General features: G+C 40.4%; 1 protein-coding gene across 4 annotated transcripts in view; it reads left to right on the top strand.

Annotated features, from left to right (window-relative positions):
* LOC121909077 (receptor-type tyrosine-protein phosphatase F) overlaps window positions 1–16,938 on the top strand; it is a 186,362-nt gene that overhangs the window by 35,397 nt on the left and 134,027 nt on the right. The window contains exon 2 of one of the 4 annotated variants that reach the window (XM_042429467.1): window positions 14,242–14,284. The exons of 2 other annotated variants lie outside the window; for them this stretch is intronic. The gene's annotated coding sequence lies outside the window, so the exon portion shown is untranslated. Of the gene's footprint in view, window positions 1–14,241; window positions 14,285–14,387; window positions 14,727–16,938 lie in introns of those variants that run through there. One more of the 4 variants, XM_042429465.1, reaches the window with a different exon arrangement.

Below are 16,938 nucleotides of genomic sequence, written 5' to 3'. Positions count from 1 at the left end.
AAAAAGCACTGACATTATTTTTACAACCCCCAACGGCAATGGCTTTCATTTCGTGGGTCCTTCATACCATTCTCTGTATAGAAAGAAAGAAAGAAGAAACAATCAATACTGTGACATGGAGTACATTCACACATATATAGGTTAATATGTCCAAACAAGTCATTTTTCAGTTTGAAAGCTTTCAAAATGTCATTGATGCATACAAAGGCTTCAAATACAGACACATACACACGCATGCACGCATACACATTGTATGTGTGCTATATATGATGTATGCATGGGTGCATTTTGTGGAAATATGTATGCATTTGATGAAATGAAATGATTTTTGTTTTTTATAAAAGTCTTTAAGTAATTAAAATAAAAGTAAAAAGTAATTAAGAATGTTGATTACGGCTTCGTTACTCTATCAATCAGTATACTTTTATTTTTAAATCACTATTCAGACAAATAAATGCAATTATGCACTGCCATTTAGACACTTAGCAATGCTGTTTGTGTCCAAAGCACTGGAGGTTGGTCCACTCATTCAGTCACAGAGCTTCAATCATGTTAGTTCCACTGTCTGTTGTCATGCAGACGTGTCGGTCCCTCAGGTTCCAGGAGCCTAATACATCTTTCAACCCCTTGGCGATTATTTCACAGGTGTGGTCACTAGAGAAGTAAGCTGTTTGGAGGTGGACACTTTGCAGAATCCAGTCATCTGTAATGAAATGCGCCGTCAAACTCATGCAGGGCCGCGTGGTTCGACTGGACAATATGTCTGTCGTAGTGGAGTAAAACAACACATCCTCCAATTTTTTTCATGTGTGCTGTTGTGTAGATGGGGCAGGACAACTTCAGCAAAATAGTTTTGGTTTGGTAGCTCATATCTGGGGTCGATTGTATTCAGCATGTGGATGAACCCAGGCTTTTCAACTGTATATCTCGGCAGCATATCTTTGCCGATATGAAACGCCACTGCATCTGTAATGTCTTTCCACTGGAGCCCCTTCTTCTCATATGGGATACTATGGGAAAACGACTCCACTAATGTTACCTGCTTTTTAGCAGCTGTTTTAAGACTGCCGCTGTCTTGTGCAACTCGCAGCGCCACACACTTCTCCCACTCAGCTGCGTGCCTCTGTTCGAGATGCTGGGATAAATTAGTTGTGCGGCTGCCTTTAGACAAACACAGACTGTAGACAAACTTTACAGCGGACAGTGGTTTGCTTGAGGTCGGACACTGCGAAACCGAACCACTTCCAGACGAATGGAGAGACACTGCCTTTTTTGGGAACTCCTCACTTTTACTAGCGCATGCTGCCGTATTGGTATTTTACCTGTGTCTGAAGAGAAATCTCTCAGGGGCATCACTATGAACTGTGGGAGCTCAGGGAAGCGGTGGTGGTTCTGTACCATAATTACCCAAGTTAAAGTGAAAAAGGCTTTCATTTTTAAATGTCGTCCTAAACCATAAATTCTAATTAATTGATAAAATCGATTTATCGCCCAGCTCTATAGCCGCTGATCATTCCATATTATGGGTTAAAGGCCTTTCACCTTGCTGCCAATTTTCCCAGCTGGCATTCAAACCAGGCTAGGGTAATATACAGCATCTATTACCTCCGTTAGCAGCTTTCATTGTGTGTCAAGTACCTATTAAATTTAGGGCTGACACTAAGCTTGCTGAGGCTGGTTTGTATGCATATAATGCTGCTTCTTATAATTTTAATGTGGAGGCTTGTATCTTGGGCTTCACACTGAACTAAAAGTATGTCATGGTATTTAATATTTCAAGTTAACACAGGAAACACAAGATCAGAGCGATGATTTTTTTTTTTTTTTTAACTAAGGGAACTTGGATACTTTGATACGCTGGATTTTCTGTACCTTAAGTGAAGACATCTTTATCCTCTATAGGCTCCTTGCGTGGCTGTGATCCTTCTTCCCTTTTCACCTTTTGCAGTTTGCATAAAGGTTTGATAAACCTGACACCAGGAGATGGATTTCCCAGCCAACCTAGCTCTGAAGTAATGGGAATCCAAAGTGTAACAAATGGTGGTGCCAGCACAGAGCTGGCTCCGCTGGGTGTGCAGGTGGTCCTCCATTCCCCTTGTCAAACCCCCCCCCCACTGCTCCCCCAAACTGGCCATGGAGACTTGGGCAAGATTATTTTGGAGTTCAGGTTACAGACCAGCTTGTTCACTACTGATTAGTCACACTTCCATTTCTATGATGGGATTTTTCTTTTTTTTTTTTTTTTACTATCCCCTCACATTTTGTAAATGTATACACAGCCTTTCCCCCTCAGACTTGAAAGGTCAAAGCATGTTTTAGTAATTTCTTGTCTGCTCTGATTATTTTCATTTTAACTGGGGTGCTGAGCCTGTGGAAAGCTGATGTCATTTAGCTTTTACTTTTGGAAATTATAGTGTGGTCTCTGTTTGACATAGATGATGAATAAAAGGTTTGCAGCAAAGTTAACAGGGAATTTTCATTTCAGATTTAATGGTAAGGAGTTCAAAGGATTTCCCCTTAGACCTGATCTTTGTTTTTTCACTCACAAATTCTGGCTCGCACCGAGCCAATAATGTGTATTGACCGGATTTTACTGGCCTATTTGCACTTGCAAATGGGTGCCTGCATGTTATTTTATCCTGAAAAAGCTACAGGATTTTGAGTCTGTCAGCATATTAAGAAAGGGGAATGTGGGTTTCTTAAGGTCACTAAGCTATGTAAGATAAAAAATGTACACACTGGAAAATCCATAAACCTAGGCTGTAAGCACCACTGACTCAATCTGCTTTACAATATTGTACAGTATTAAATGGCAAACTGAAGGGTTTGAAATACATTTTCCGAGTATTAAGCTTTTGTGACGCCCTAGTCGGTTTTAATTGTTAAAATTTGATGTGGCCAACTAACTTGTAGAAAACAATTTGTGTCATATTTTGCCCCAGAGACTATTCTTATTCCCCCACTTGTTTTATTTAGTTACTGTTTAGCTACTTGATTTAAATTGCCAATTTAGTTTAGGGTATTTGACATGTAGACTAATTTGCATAGTCACTTAAGGGACACAGGGTTAGTTTAATTCAGCAGTGAACATATTTTGCTGCCATGGTGGCTTGTCCGCCCACAAGTATTGGCCATCTGGTGACACAATTTCAAAACTTCTCCCCAGGAAAATTAGGCATAGGTTTTCCAAAAGAGTTATTTTCCCCAAAAATACTTTATTTTTTAAATCACAGTAATATTCAGAGGGACGGACATGAGGGGTGGCATAAACACATTTTAGTTGAGGTTTTGAAAGGCTGCATGTCTGGTGTTTTTTATATTACTGAAGGATACTACTGTATATTTATAGGTGAAGGACTAAGTAGCATAATGGTAACATGTATTGCAGGGATGTTGTATTTGATTACATTATACTATTATATACTTGGGAAAACCTTATCCTGACAGTAGTATGGCATTGTTTTAACCACTGAGCCCTCAAGCCTAAACCTAGCCTAGATGTACCTATAATTTAATAATTTAATAGCATAAATCATGCTGTCTGACAAATGAGACCAAAATATGAATATTTATTTATTTTATAGTCTTCCTGCAGTTGTGACCCTTTTGTTCTGAAATTTTCAAAAGTGGGTCTAAAAATTGGATGTGGAAAAAAAAATAAGGAAAACACATACAGATAATAACTGTAAACCATCATACACAATTGTAGAATATTGAAAGGAAACCTTTTCACTGTCTTAATATAAACTCATTTGTTGTGCTTACACCTCTATTTTCAGCACAACCTTTCATACAATGTTACATTAACTGTCAGTTGTATACACCTGAAATGTGAGATTCAGGTTAAGTGTTGACACCCTGCCGCGGCCTGGCTTGCACTCCTATCAGATCTTATTAACATGCGGATAGTTTGGCTACTGTCAAGATGTGACAAATATTTGTATTCAGAATATCATGTTAGAATGACTGATAGGATCAGAGATCCAAACACTGCCTGTATTTACACTGAAGTGTCAAATGTAGAGGCATCAACATGGATAGATGCGTTTTCAGCTTTGCCGCTATTAACTACAAAGGTGACATTTAAAAGACAGGCGTAACCCTGGCCATTGACACACAGTGACAGAGAGGTGGTATTTGTCCACTTCAGTGCTGTTCTAAATATTGTCAGAGATATAACCGGAGTGGCAAAACTCATTACAAAGATCAGAAGTGATCTGAACATTTTCCTAGCGGGACGCCTCTTCATAAGCGAACACCAGGCGAAACGCATCAGGAGATGCTGGAGGAAATTACATCACGCTTCACCTACCATTTCAGTTTGGGGCTGTCCGATGGGATCAGCTGCATGGCTCAGAGCAGAGAGATCGACTTGTGGAACGAATAGGGGCCGTACCTTTTTCGACAGTCTAACTTCAGCACCTCCTAAAGTTTGATCTGTGATCATGAAGGCATGCTGTGTTTACTGGGTAGCAACACCCACAGAGTGACCTTTTGGATTTGACCTCGGCCCAAAATATTTGATGACTGTGGGTGCAGGGGATTGCACTAGGGTGTTTCAGTGTTAGTCTACCAACGCGGTGACCCTTTTAATGTCATGCTGGTGATCAGTGTGTGCTTCTGTAGGGGTAGACAGTAGGGAGCCTTAATGGAATTTAGTAACTCTAGGAATGCTGATCCCCTTGACACACCCAGTAAGAACACTCAGTGATACACAACCCATGATCAAAACAAATCTGTGTAATTTAATTCAGTATCCTAACTTGTGTTGACGATTATCGAGTAAACCCTGAAACCTTGAAAAGTATCTTTTGTCGTGCACTTGGATGACATTTTAGTTCTCATGAGTTAGCATTAAATTGGATCTTAATTCTGAGAGGATTTACTTAATTGAAATAGTGTTGTGTCTTCTGTTTTTCTAACCAACCAACCATATACAACATATTTAAAAGTGCGCCTGTGTGATTGCTATGCTAAGGCCTCTTTGGAAACAAAAGGGGAATGAATAATTTAAAGAATATTAAGAATTCACTAAAATTATAAAAACATGGTCATTGATTTCTAACAAGAGATAGGTCTCTCATTTCTGCTTTGTGTGCTGATCACATCCCTTTTTCCCCTCACATGATCCACTGGTGTCTGAGAGCGACCTGACAGTTGGCCTGACTTTACTGTGAAAGTCCCAGCAGTCTTGATAAGCTTAGACATAGTAGTTTAAAGAAGAGTGGGCAAAAAAGTAAGACATTTTTTTCCAGTTTTTTGAGACCCTTACAAATTCGCCGTTACCTTGCGAGGCAGCTGGATTCGAGAGAACACGACGACCCGTCTTTTCAGGCTTCAAATTATGCACTTGTGGCTGTGTAACAAACCATCTGGCACGTCAGGTTGAAGTTGCCATCGAAATGATGTACAACTGATCGAATATTAGTAAATGGATAAAAGCTTGGTGGTGGAGTTTTTGTCGCTGTCTGAAGTAAGGTTAGGATGTGTATTTTCCCCCAGTCTAGCTTTTCCACAGGCAAAACAGTGTTTTTTTTTTTTTTTTTGTTACCGCCTCAAAGAGCACTGCACTTTAGCACTTCCACATTTAGCAAAACTTCCCCATCAAGAGGTAAAAACGGCACAGAGGGCTCTGGACTATTTGAAAAAGTGTTCTTTCCCCCCCCCGGAGACTTAAGCTCAGATCTTTGTCATTATTAGCTTGCTCTTTTAGCCACAGATGTCTCTGTTATAACAATAGAGACCGATGCACTAAACCCAGTTTGCCTGATCTGTTTTTTCCAGCCATGTGCTAGAAATCCCAGAGATAAGTAATAGAAGGTGTAACTCTTAAAAGGCTAAATTAAGCTGAATGGAAGGAAAGGGAAATGAGTGGCTTTCTTATCCATTAGCACTCAAATTAATCCACTCATCTCTTCTCTATAAATTTATGAGGCACTGATGCTATTATAAGAAGCTTTATGTTGAATATTTAATTTCCTTAATTATTTTGGGCTAGCTTTCTAGTCAGTCGGTTGAAGTCCATTTGTTACTCGCCGCTATGAATGGTTAATGAGGAGAAAAGAACTGAGATTTCCTGTGAAGATGTGGTAGACTCAGATTACCGCTCGGCTTTCGTCAGTTATGTAATAATTTAATGAGAATATTTACAAAACACTGTGTATTCCATTTACTGGACAATCACCAGCTAATGTTAATCATTTTATATCTTTGAAATATAAACATCCAGTCTCACCATTGAGTACTATTAAGTATGGTCCAAGTTTAGACATAGGGGATTTTAAATAGTAGTAAGACAGAAAATGTCATTCTTTAAAAGTAGTTGTTATAATTTGACACACAACATCATAGGATTTGTGTTTCTTCTTGCTGTAGAGTGATGACTCTGCCATTGTTTTCCATGTGTTCACTGTTTTGGTCAACAGAGGGCCCTTATCTTTCCCTGTCAGTCAAGTCATTGTTAAAGAAAGGGACCCTGCAAACGCAAAACGGCATCAGTGATGGATTACTCTTTTATTTGGCATGCTTTTCATCTGTTCAAATGGTGTGTGTGTGTGTGTCTCTGTGTGTGTGTGTGTGTGTGTGTGTGTGCATGTTCACGTCTTTGGCTGGATGAATGGGAGAATTTGGATGTGCAGCATATTTTTAGGTTTTTCCTACTTGTTTGGAAGAACGTAATGAAATAATGCATAAACAAATCTTTATTTGTCACAGAGCTTTTAAAACAATTTAAGTGCAGTTTAACTCAGAGTGACAAAATCTCAAAAGTCTCACCTACTTTTCTATCTTTATATTTTATAATATTCTTTATAAATATAATCATTTAACTATTTATATATATATGTGTGTGTGTTTTCCAGGTATTCCAAGATCCAAGTACTCAGACCATTATCAATTATTCATGAAAGAGAGTAGTTCATTATTTGTCATTTATTTCCTTTTAACAGTGAAAGCAGCCTACTCCAACAGAGGGAATAATTTAATGTCCTTCTACTTTTGATTCCAGCAAAGTGATGCACTCTGGTGCGAGGCTTGGCTAGATTTTCTAATGAGAGCCATTAACAATGCTGAAGTTCATTTGTGTTTTTTTTGAATGCATCCCTTTGTGTCTGAGTTCCTTTTCCTGCATGCCAATGGAAAATTATTAGAATAATAAAATGCTTTATTAAAACAACACTGGTTTGTTCTGTGGAAAAGGATTCCAGAGAATTGTGGGATGCACAATGCTGAATCATATGTTGTTTTTGTGTGGTTGAAGTCTAATATATACTGACATTGAAAGGCCATGAAGCTTAGAGTGTATTTGAGAAGCAGTTGACACTTTTCACTGTAGCCAGTCAGGCTACTTATCTTCTTGAGTGCTAGCACGTTATCCTCAGTGTGAGACAGAAATTTATTGAGGGAAAGCATCTGGAAGGCTGTCTTGTCAGAGACAAAGTGTATCCTCCTCAGGTTGGGAGAGACTGCTCTGCGGGGCTTTTATTAGGAACCTCTCACTGAAAGTCTTCCAGATTCATCAAAGTCTCTTCAGTACACAGCATGCTTGCTCCCGCTGAGGTACTGCAGAAACTAGTGGCCCGTGTTTGGATTGTGTACTCGTCATATTCTTTTGTACATTGTATGTTTGTCTGCAACTTTTGTTCTCGTTTTGATGCCGGTCTCTAAACCACGTCTTCCCTGCTTTTTCATCACAATGGGAGTATTTGGTTTAGAAGAAAGATACATTCTAAAATATAAGAAGACTGGACGGAAGGAAAAATGGCATTGTGCTATTAATTTCTATACATCATGTGTTGTTTGGTAGTGCATTTGTCTTATTTTCACAAGATTAGTTAACTGCAGTGGTTATAAAATGACAGTAGTTTGTAACTGACACATTTTTAACAACAACAATGTTTACAAATATAAGGGGAAAAAAAATATAAGAAAAGAGGAAGCAATATCAAATTTTCCAGGATGCAATGTAGAAACAGCTTGCATCTCTGCAGATCTGTTGACGGTAACCTGTGAAATGTAACACTGCTGAACAGCTGGCTACAGCACATCACAGCATTGCTCTTTGTCCACATTCACTTTTACTCGGCGGGAAAATTAACCAGCCCACTTTTGCAATAGTACTATTGTGCTCTCTCCAGCTACACAAAAGGTGAGACATCTTATGACATCCTGTTCTCGTAACCTTTTAGTAAACTTGAAGGAAACAGATGAATGGGATTTTTGTTGTGTGTCAGTGCTGAGGTGGCTATCTGTTCCATAAAAATGCATCTGACAGTTGTCTCAGTGGAATGATCATTGATCAAAAAGACAAACAGAGGTCTGAAAATTAGACCAGGGGGAGACATATTCAGGTGAGAAAAGAAGCAAATTGAACCATGCAGGACCGGGAGTAGGGAGTGGATGACATTGAAGGTCACCCGCTAAGACGAGTTTGGATAAATGGAGCCAACATCCATATCATTGATTGCCAACTTACCCTTTGAAGTTGCACAGAGTTGCACTGAGTCCTTTGTCTTGAGCGCTGGTCCTGACCCTGCTGTATGCCGCCTTGCCACCCATTGGAGATCTCCTTAGCGCTGGAGCTGCGACTATCTCCTCAATAGGACCGTGTAAAAATTAATGTTACGTCACATTCGCTACTCACGAACATTACCACCTCCCCTACTGCATATTTCACCTCAAAGCGACTTTTCTGAGCCACCCGCTTCTTTGCTTTCATTGCCACCCCCGTACCCCCCACTGAGTGTAGTATGCAAGGGAAGTCAGTCTCTGGAGAGGCTCGGGGAGTGCAAGGGGCCAGAGGGTAGAGAGGGAGCACAGTGCTGTAAAGTGCCTCAATGTTGCTTCATTTCCCCATTTTAATTGGGCTATCTAAATGCATCCCCGGTTTGTCAATACCCGCCGGGGTCCCAGATAAAAATGATTTGTCTCATGCATTCGGCGGCATGCTCTGCTGTTCCCCTTAGAGAGTGTGCCCTGCCAGTTGTCAGCAGAAGAGTGTAATGGAGAGCGCTCGTTGTTTTTGATTTTCAATGAGTCGCAGGAAAATAGCCTGCGCCTCCCTCTATCAGTTCCCCTCTTCTTGTCTTAGTCATTTCTTTTTTTCCGCACTATCATTCTGTCTGTAACTAACAAGTCAATATAAGCATGCAGGCACACCCACCTCTATGGACACATACTGTATATAGTCACAGAGGACCACAGGCGCAGCGACACATGCACAAATTCACATACTCTACATACAGACACATATCTGAAGAGGCACACACACACACGCAGGCACTCGCTGAAGGTCAGCACGGTGAAGCCAATCTTATCTGTGTTTTTATGTGCTCTGTTTCACACTGTCCTTGTCTTTTTCACACCTCCTGTCACCATGTGCCATCACCTTCCCTCTCTCTCTGCTGGAGCCAGACTGCATTCACACTGAATCCGGCAATGCGGCACCTTCCCACAGGGTTGTGCGGAGATGTGGGTTGTGTTTATTCGTGCTTTTAGGACGTAATCGCCGTGAAACGATCGGAAAATAACGTTTCATTTCTCTGATTCACTGCTTTGTTCTCACTACCGCCGCTCCCTCTTTTCATTCACTCTCTAGCTTGCTCGGCCACGCTGCGCTCTCTCTCTCTCTCTGTCTCGTGCTCTCAGCTCGCTCGCGCACGACAACAAAATCAACAAGTAAACAAGGTTCTTCTTCCCATCTTCGGTTTGATCGCTGGCTTACGTGATTCGCCACCGCAGTGTGACGTTGGGTTGCATTTTCGTAAAAGTTGATTCTGGTTCAACTTCTTGCTGGAAAGTCGCTGCGTTTTTTTTTTTTTTTTGCTGAACCCCATGTGGCCCCCACTCCCGCAGCCTAAACACTCTACCCCCATTCAAATGAATGGAAGGACTGCTGTTTTTTCCGCAATGCCGGATATGGTGGTAATGCAGCCTTATCTGCAGACAGTACTGAGAAAAATTCAGGGCCAAAAGTGTGCCCTTGACATTTTCCTTCAATTTGGTGTGACTTAGAGGTACATTACCTTGCATACTATCTACTTTAGATAGTATGCAAAAAAAAAGTTGCTAAAGAACTAGCTGTTTTTTTATCCTCTTAAAGGAAGAGTCAGTCATTCTGGAGAAAGATTGTTGATATTTTACCTAAACACCCAAACAAATACACCCTTCCCTTCATGCTCCTTCAGAAGCTCTGCACCCCCAAATTCATGGACATGTATTGCCAAAAGAGAAATATTGCAGAATTCCATGTATGAACTAGGGCTGGGCGATATGACCAAAGTCTCATATCCTGGTATAGGTCATTTCATATCCCGATAATGATACCTATCCCGATATAGCATGTTTTAAATCAATGAATAAATAGTTAGTCTGTGCACTACTAACCTCCCGTCCCCTGTTGTCTGTCCATCCTTTGCACGGATTAAATAAAATTTCTCTTCTTGGCTTTTTTACTCGCGAAGCTTTTATTGCACTAACAGTAATGTAATGAGTAGTAGTTCAACTGGAGTACTTCACCTGGTTCAATGTCTCTCAGCCCCGCCTGCAGTGAACCATAGAGAGCAGAGGAGAGTAGCGCGACCATAAATGACAGCGAAACGCAGCAGAGACTCTCACAATGGGCTGAAATTAAACGAGTGCACATAAATTTGGTAAATAACATAAATAAAGACAGTCTCTACTGCGTTTCGCTGTCATTTATGGTCGCCGCCACACTGCCTCCTCTTTCTCAGCGTGGCGGGGGCTGCGGCCTCAGTATGTGTGCAACGCAGCAGAGTAGAGACGGACAGCAGTGGAGAGTTGACGACAACTACACCTGTTATGTTACTGTAAGTGCAACAAAAGCTTTGCGAATAAAAAACCAAGAAGAGTAATTCATCAGTGAGAGTCCAAGAGTCCAAATGATAAAAGTATTGCCGTAAATAGTGTGATTTGCATCACAATTAAATAAATGATTGAGCATGATATCAAATGATCATTTTTCTATCTTCAGACGCTATATATAGTCATATCACATGGCCCTAGTATGAACACCAGATTTTTTTTCAGCACACTCACGGAACAGACAGCTAGCGGAGCATGAGGAGATATTCCCTGAATTTGACAAAAAGTGTATTGAACAGTCTCTTTCTAGAGTCACTGACTCTACCTAAATGTAATTTGCGAGATTGAGTCAAGCAAATGACAGTCAGATATAATTAGATGTACTATATATAGCTTCCACATCCTTTCTGTGTATCTTGTCCTAGATCACAGGCCGAGGTTAAAATCTAATCTATATATAATTTGCAAATACCCTTAATCCATGTTTGTAAGTTTTAATATGATCCATGTATGTGTTTCAGATACCACCACTATGGCAATCTGGAGGTAAATAAGCCAACAACCAGACAACGGCAGTAGCCAATCCTCAGTAAATTGTGAATTGGGCTGGGAAGCTAACAGGTGTTGCCCAGCTGTGCTTTTGGACATGATGACATAGTACTAGTCTTAAGAGCCCATCAGCAGCAGCACACTGACTTTCACAGCTCACTGTTTACGACACAGGTCAGCATTTTTCCACTGGCGCGCAGCCAGAATCAGTGATCAGTGACCCCTCTGTTGGGAGAAATAAAGCATGTATATTTGGATGCCATTTGAAGGATGTTTTTTTTTTTTTAATGCTATTAATGATATATTTAGTTCAGGCAGTTGTCAACTGCGGTGTTTCAAAATGCAACAATACAGTATATTGTTTTAATGATACAAATCCTTGATTCAGTCAGTGTGTGCTTTTCTGACCCAAAACTAAAAAACATATTTTCTTACCCCAAAGCTGAACCTTGTTAAAATGTTTTGGCAGACTTGTTAGATGGCACAGACAGTTATATTGATAAAGCCCAGGGCCTGTGTGATTCATCCCATCCCACAGCAGCCAGCGCAGTTTCCCATCAGATGATGACTGTAGCTACCACAGAGGAGCTGAAGTGTCTGGCTTGATCCAGGTGTTCTTCACCTGCAGATAACCCTGGAGCTGCACAACTGATTTTGTACGTGCAATAAGTTACAAAATCAAGCTTTCTCTTTCACCAGAATATGTTAAATGGGTATTGTTAGCAGACTGGCTTAAGTCAGCGAGAGGCCGGCTCCTTCAGATTGAAGAGGTTGTCAACCTTTTTTCAGTCTAATGAAATGAGTGGGGGATGGGTGGTTGTCACAGTGTTATAAATTCTCAGACTTGGTAGGGGGTGTATCCAAGTCTATTCAAGCTTTTGGGGGGGGTGGGGCAAAAGATAAGTCTTAAAACTGCCTCAGCTACAAAAACTCACTCGAGGCAACAGTTTTAATCTGGCATATGGGTTTATTGCTAGAGTCCATCTGTGTTTTGAATTTTACATTGCACTAAAATGAGATTACACCAGAGATGAAATGGCTCATGTCATACAACTGACACATTACACTACATTACCGTAGCTTACAATTAATTATCTCCCACTCTTCTGCCTATAATCTTAACTTCTACCTTTTACTACTGTGTGATTTGTTTCAAGATTTGATCTCAGACAAATATGACATTTGAGTTCAGTTGGCATTGACTGTTTACACCCACATCCATACTTTTTCTCCTTTCCTCAGGGGTGTGTGGGTGTAATAATTATTCTCCAGAAGGTCAAGACTTTGTAAGGTATCCAACATTTCCAGATTGGAGGTTCTCCGTTCGCAGATAGTTGTAATGTACATTGTAGGAATTTATATTGATATTAGGAAGTTTTTCTCCATGGTGCATGCTTGAAAGCCAGTTTTTATCAGTAAGATTACTACAGAACACACACACTTACACACAGACATATATATATATATATATGGTAGGGCATACAAATTGAATTATTTTTTAATCGAATGACCCACATCCCATTTGTTCTAAACTAGAAGGAACATTAGAGATAAAATAATTCTTTCCCTTGCTGAAAAGTCTGTTGTATGCACAGATCTACAGCCTCCGGTAAAATTTGACTGTCTCTCATTGTTAACAACAAAGTGAAATGTGGAACACATTGCAGTTCGCCATTTCTTTCAGCAGGCTTTAAGCCCACAAGACTTTCAACATCACTGCTCTTAGTGGAAACCCTCATAAGTGCTTTGAATATCTTTTGTTATGTTGTCAGTAGCACTTCCCCATTCAGATTTATAGGAATTGCACTAGGCAACAGTATGGACATTCCTGAAATTTTATTTTCCCCTTTCAGGAAGTACTAACATGATATAGTTGTTATGCATGATTTAATTATTAATGCTACATGATATTGTGTATGGCCTCATCTAAAAAACATTTGTCTCGGTCTAGGTCATGGCTTGCAGCGTCAGCAATGCCACTGATATAAAAAAAACATCATTACGTGGAGGGCGAAACATTGTTGAAGCATTGCTGGATGAGTCAAGTTACAGTCCACACAGTATTATTGGGATAAATGAGCAAACCTCTCCCCAAGGTCCCGAGGCTCTGTGATCTATTAAGGCGCTGTCGTCTCGGATGGTGAATCTCAGTGAGCGAGGGAATTTTTTGGGGAAGAGAATGGTTGTGCTGACATCCTCTCTCAGTGCAATCCCTTGTCCTTGTAGGACGGAAGAGAAAAACAGCACCAGAGGCTGACTTGGCTGTTCCTCTGAGCTCCGTCATAAATCCGACTGAACATTTCTGAACATCTGTTGTGGATGATTAGCTCCATGGCTAGCAGAGTTTGACCGGAGGGAGTGAGAACCAGCGTGTTTGGGAGTTGTATGTGTGTGTGTATACTCAACGCCTTGCTGATTTTAGAATTAGGGTTTTGCATATTTACTTTCTTCCCCTTTTTTTAAGAGAGAGAGGGAGAGCGAGAGTGAGAGAGAGAGAGAGGGGGAGGGGACATATTATTTTTGAAAGAGTTTCATAACCCTCAAAACATGTTACAGGACATTGGCAGAGTCCATGGGAATGCTTGTGTTTCAAGGTCACACTTTGTTAAGCCTTTACTTTCCGTGGTAATGACATGATGAAATAGTTTTAAAATACATGCATTTTAAAGCAGAATCCAGGATATCAGACATGTCAGATAGCCTACCTTTTTTTTTGTCATGTTTATCATAAGCCCGCGTATGAACTTACATTAGGTCACATTCTCTCCCCTGGAAGGTGGTCAATAGATAAAACATAATGGACTCTCTAAGCCGCAGGAATACATAACATCACGTGTACTCATACCTCAAACCTGTTTTTCTTACATGCAGGTGCACAACAAAAATTGTCTCTCATTGGTCAAGGTTCAAAAAGGTAAGGACCTCAAGCCTCCTCCCTCTTCACACTGAAATTTGACACCAATGACATCACACGGTGGGTTTGGCTTCTCCTGGGCAGTCCCTGAACAGCCGCTCAGTGTGTGAACAAGCTCTGCCTCTGAAGGATCTCTCCCAAAGCCACATTGCGCTATAGCCACAGCTGGAAACATATTGCTGGAGAGCCAAAAGACAGTTCCTCCGCGTTAATGAAACGCTGTGAATGGAATAACTGAGGAGGAACTGGAGAATACTTTCTCTCAGACTTTTTTTTTTTGTAAGACATTGTTCAGGGATAATCTTTCGTGGATACTGCGGGATTTTCTTTTCCAGGATTTGGATACACACACTCTCTCTCTCTTTCTCTCTGGAATAAGTGCCTAACAATAAAAAGGAATAAAAAGGATTTATTTACAAGTGGATCTAATTGACATGCATGGGTAAGTGTACATTTTTCACCATAGCATTGTTGTAACGTGTAAGTGAAGAAAATTAAAAATGAGATGAGGTACAGGTGTATTTTTTGAAAGTGACTGGGCTGTCCTGAACTCTCAAAGTAGTTGTATCTTCTTTACTCATCTCCATATCCCCATTCTAATAAGTGCTATTTTTCATCTCGGGATATACCTTTTGCAACTTGCCTCTCATAACAAAAGTAACAAAATAAGTTGATGTGTCACACTTCAGTGGTCAGGTATTTTCTTACTATTCTTTTGTCCCCTTTTCTTTTGTCCTTGCTCACTCTTGCTTGTTAAGCCAAAACAATAGTTTAACCTCGTCTTGGCTTAGCTCTATTGGCTGGCTCTCTGGCAAATTGCCCTGTCTGGTGCGAGCCCTCCCCTACTTATTCAGAGGACTTTGAATAGAAGGGCCATAGAATGTCCCTTAGCTACCGCTGCTAAGGTGAGGCACCCTGCCGTTCTACTGCATTAGGCCTACACTGAGGCCAAACAACCTGTTTTTCCAGTTGTCTTTATCTCCCTGGGCAATCTGGAGGGTAAAGTTTCAGCGACAAGAATTCAAGTCAGAAGGAGACACTGAAAGGCTTTGAAATCCCAGATAATTGTAGAGGAGAACTTTTGGAAGTCATAAATTATGATTTTTGGGAAATGTTGGGGCTTCATTTCCAACAAAGTATAACCCTCACTGAATGTTTCTTAAACTTTGATTTTAAAAGTTTTTTTTTCCTGTGATTATCATAGTTATAGTACATGTAGTCGATTTTGGGACACAACACAACTCCAGACTCTTGAAAACTTTTGCTTTCGTTGTTTCAACAAAGAATAACCAGTTATCTTATGTCTTAAATCTTTGTTTCTTTTTTATGACAGCATAAAACTTTTATATGCTTGTATTAGAAACTTTTGGACTGGGTTCATCTTGTTCTTAGTAACAATAAATGTGGCAGTTGTTGCTCAAGAGATTTGTTGCTCAATACAGCTGTTGTTAGTGGGAAAAATATCCTTTTTGCAACTTGTTCTTTTCCATCAAATCTGTCTTACACAGTGTTTGCACAGCCTGTGTAGCAAAAGGCAGAGTGTTAGCAGAAGTCTCCTCCATCAGCACCTACACAGGATGTTTTCAGGCACAATATTAAGTATAGGTCACTTGGTCACAACCCAACACACAATCACAATCAGTTATGATCATAAAATGGAAGAAAGTAGACTTGAAGCATAAAAATATGCTTCAGGTCACAGTTATGCATTTATAACATGAGTGAAACGTGAGCTGTTAAACAGTCTGTGTAGGCAAATGTATTTATTATGATAAAAGCATATCAGTTGCGTGTGACACATTTGAGACAGAGGACCAAAAAATGCAGATTAAACGCCTCCTAAGTAGAAAAGCCTTTAAGTTTGCAAAGAGTGAAGTGTAGACAACGTGTCTGTCTTGTTTTGTTTGGCCTTTGAAACAGCTAGACTTCCCCCACGGGTCTGTCTCACTGCAGTGGGAATGTATTTTTCTCTCTTAGTTGTACCAAATCTGAGCTTGCTCTTTTTTTTTTTTTGAAATATTTTTTCCTTTTTAGTTAATGATTCAGGAGTACAACTCTCCACAGCCCCAACTCACCCCTGTTATTTTTTGACTCGGAGCAGTAACCCAGACCTGATTAAAAAATGACCTTGAGGCAAAACTCAAGATGGACATTACTGTTGTACTGTCTGTTCAGCTGCTCAGTAGCATAAACAAACAAGACAAAAAAACTGTCAGCCATGGTCATTTGTTCAAACAAAGCCAACCCCTACCCACGCTGGATGACCTGTAGGTCATCCTCCTTCACCTCCACCATGCAGGCCAGTGACCCTTCATTCCCCTTTTACGACTGTGTCTCAGTCAGTTTGTCACCGGTAATGTTCCAGAAAAACATTAAGTGATATCTCGGATGTGACCTGAGGAAATAACTACGGTTATTTGTGTACCAGTGCTGTTTATTGCATTCCCTGACCAAACATACAAAATATCTTTCACATAAGTGGCTGGCGTGGCTGAAGACTTTCCTCTTGAATAAATCAACCTGTGTAGAACAGTCAATCACTCAAACTCTCTCTCCCCATCGGATTCCTCAGGAGTAATTATGGGTTGAGCGTATGGATTTTTCTATAGAACTTGATTTCTCATCATCGGTGAATTGGGTGATGTAATGGCCTG

This window comes from Thunnus maccoyii, chromosome 12 (genome assembly GCF_910596095.1).
Source record: "Thunnus maccoyii chromosome 12, fThuMac1.1, whole genome shotgun sequence".
NCBI classification, from domain to species: domain Eukaryota; kingdom Metazoa; phylum Chordata; class Actinopteri; order Scombriformes; family Scombridae; genus Thunnus; species Thunnus maccoyii.
The sequence above is the reverse complement of the archived record's forward strand: the minus strand, read 5'-3'. Positions and strand labels throughout refer to the sequence as shown.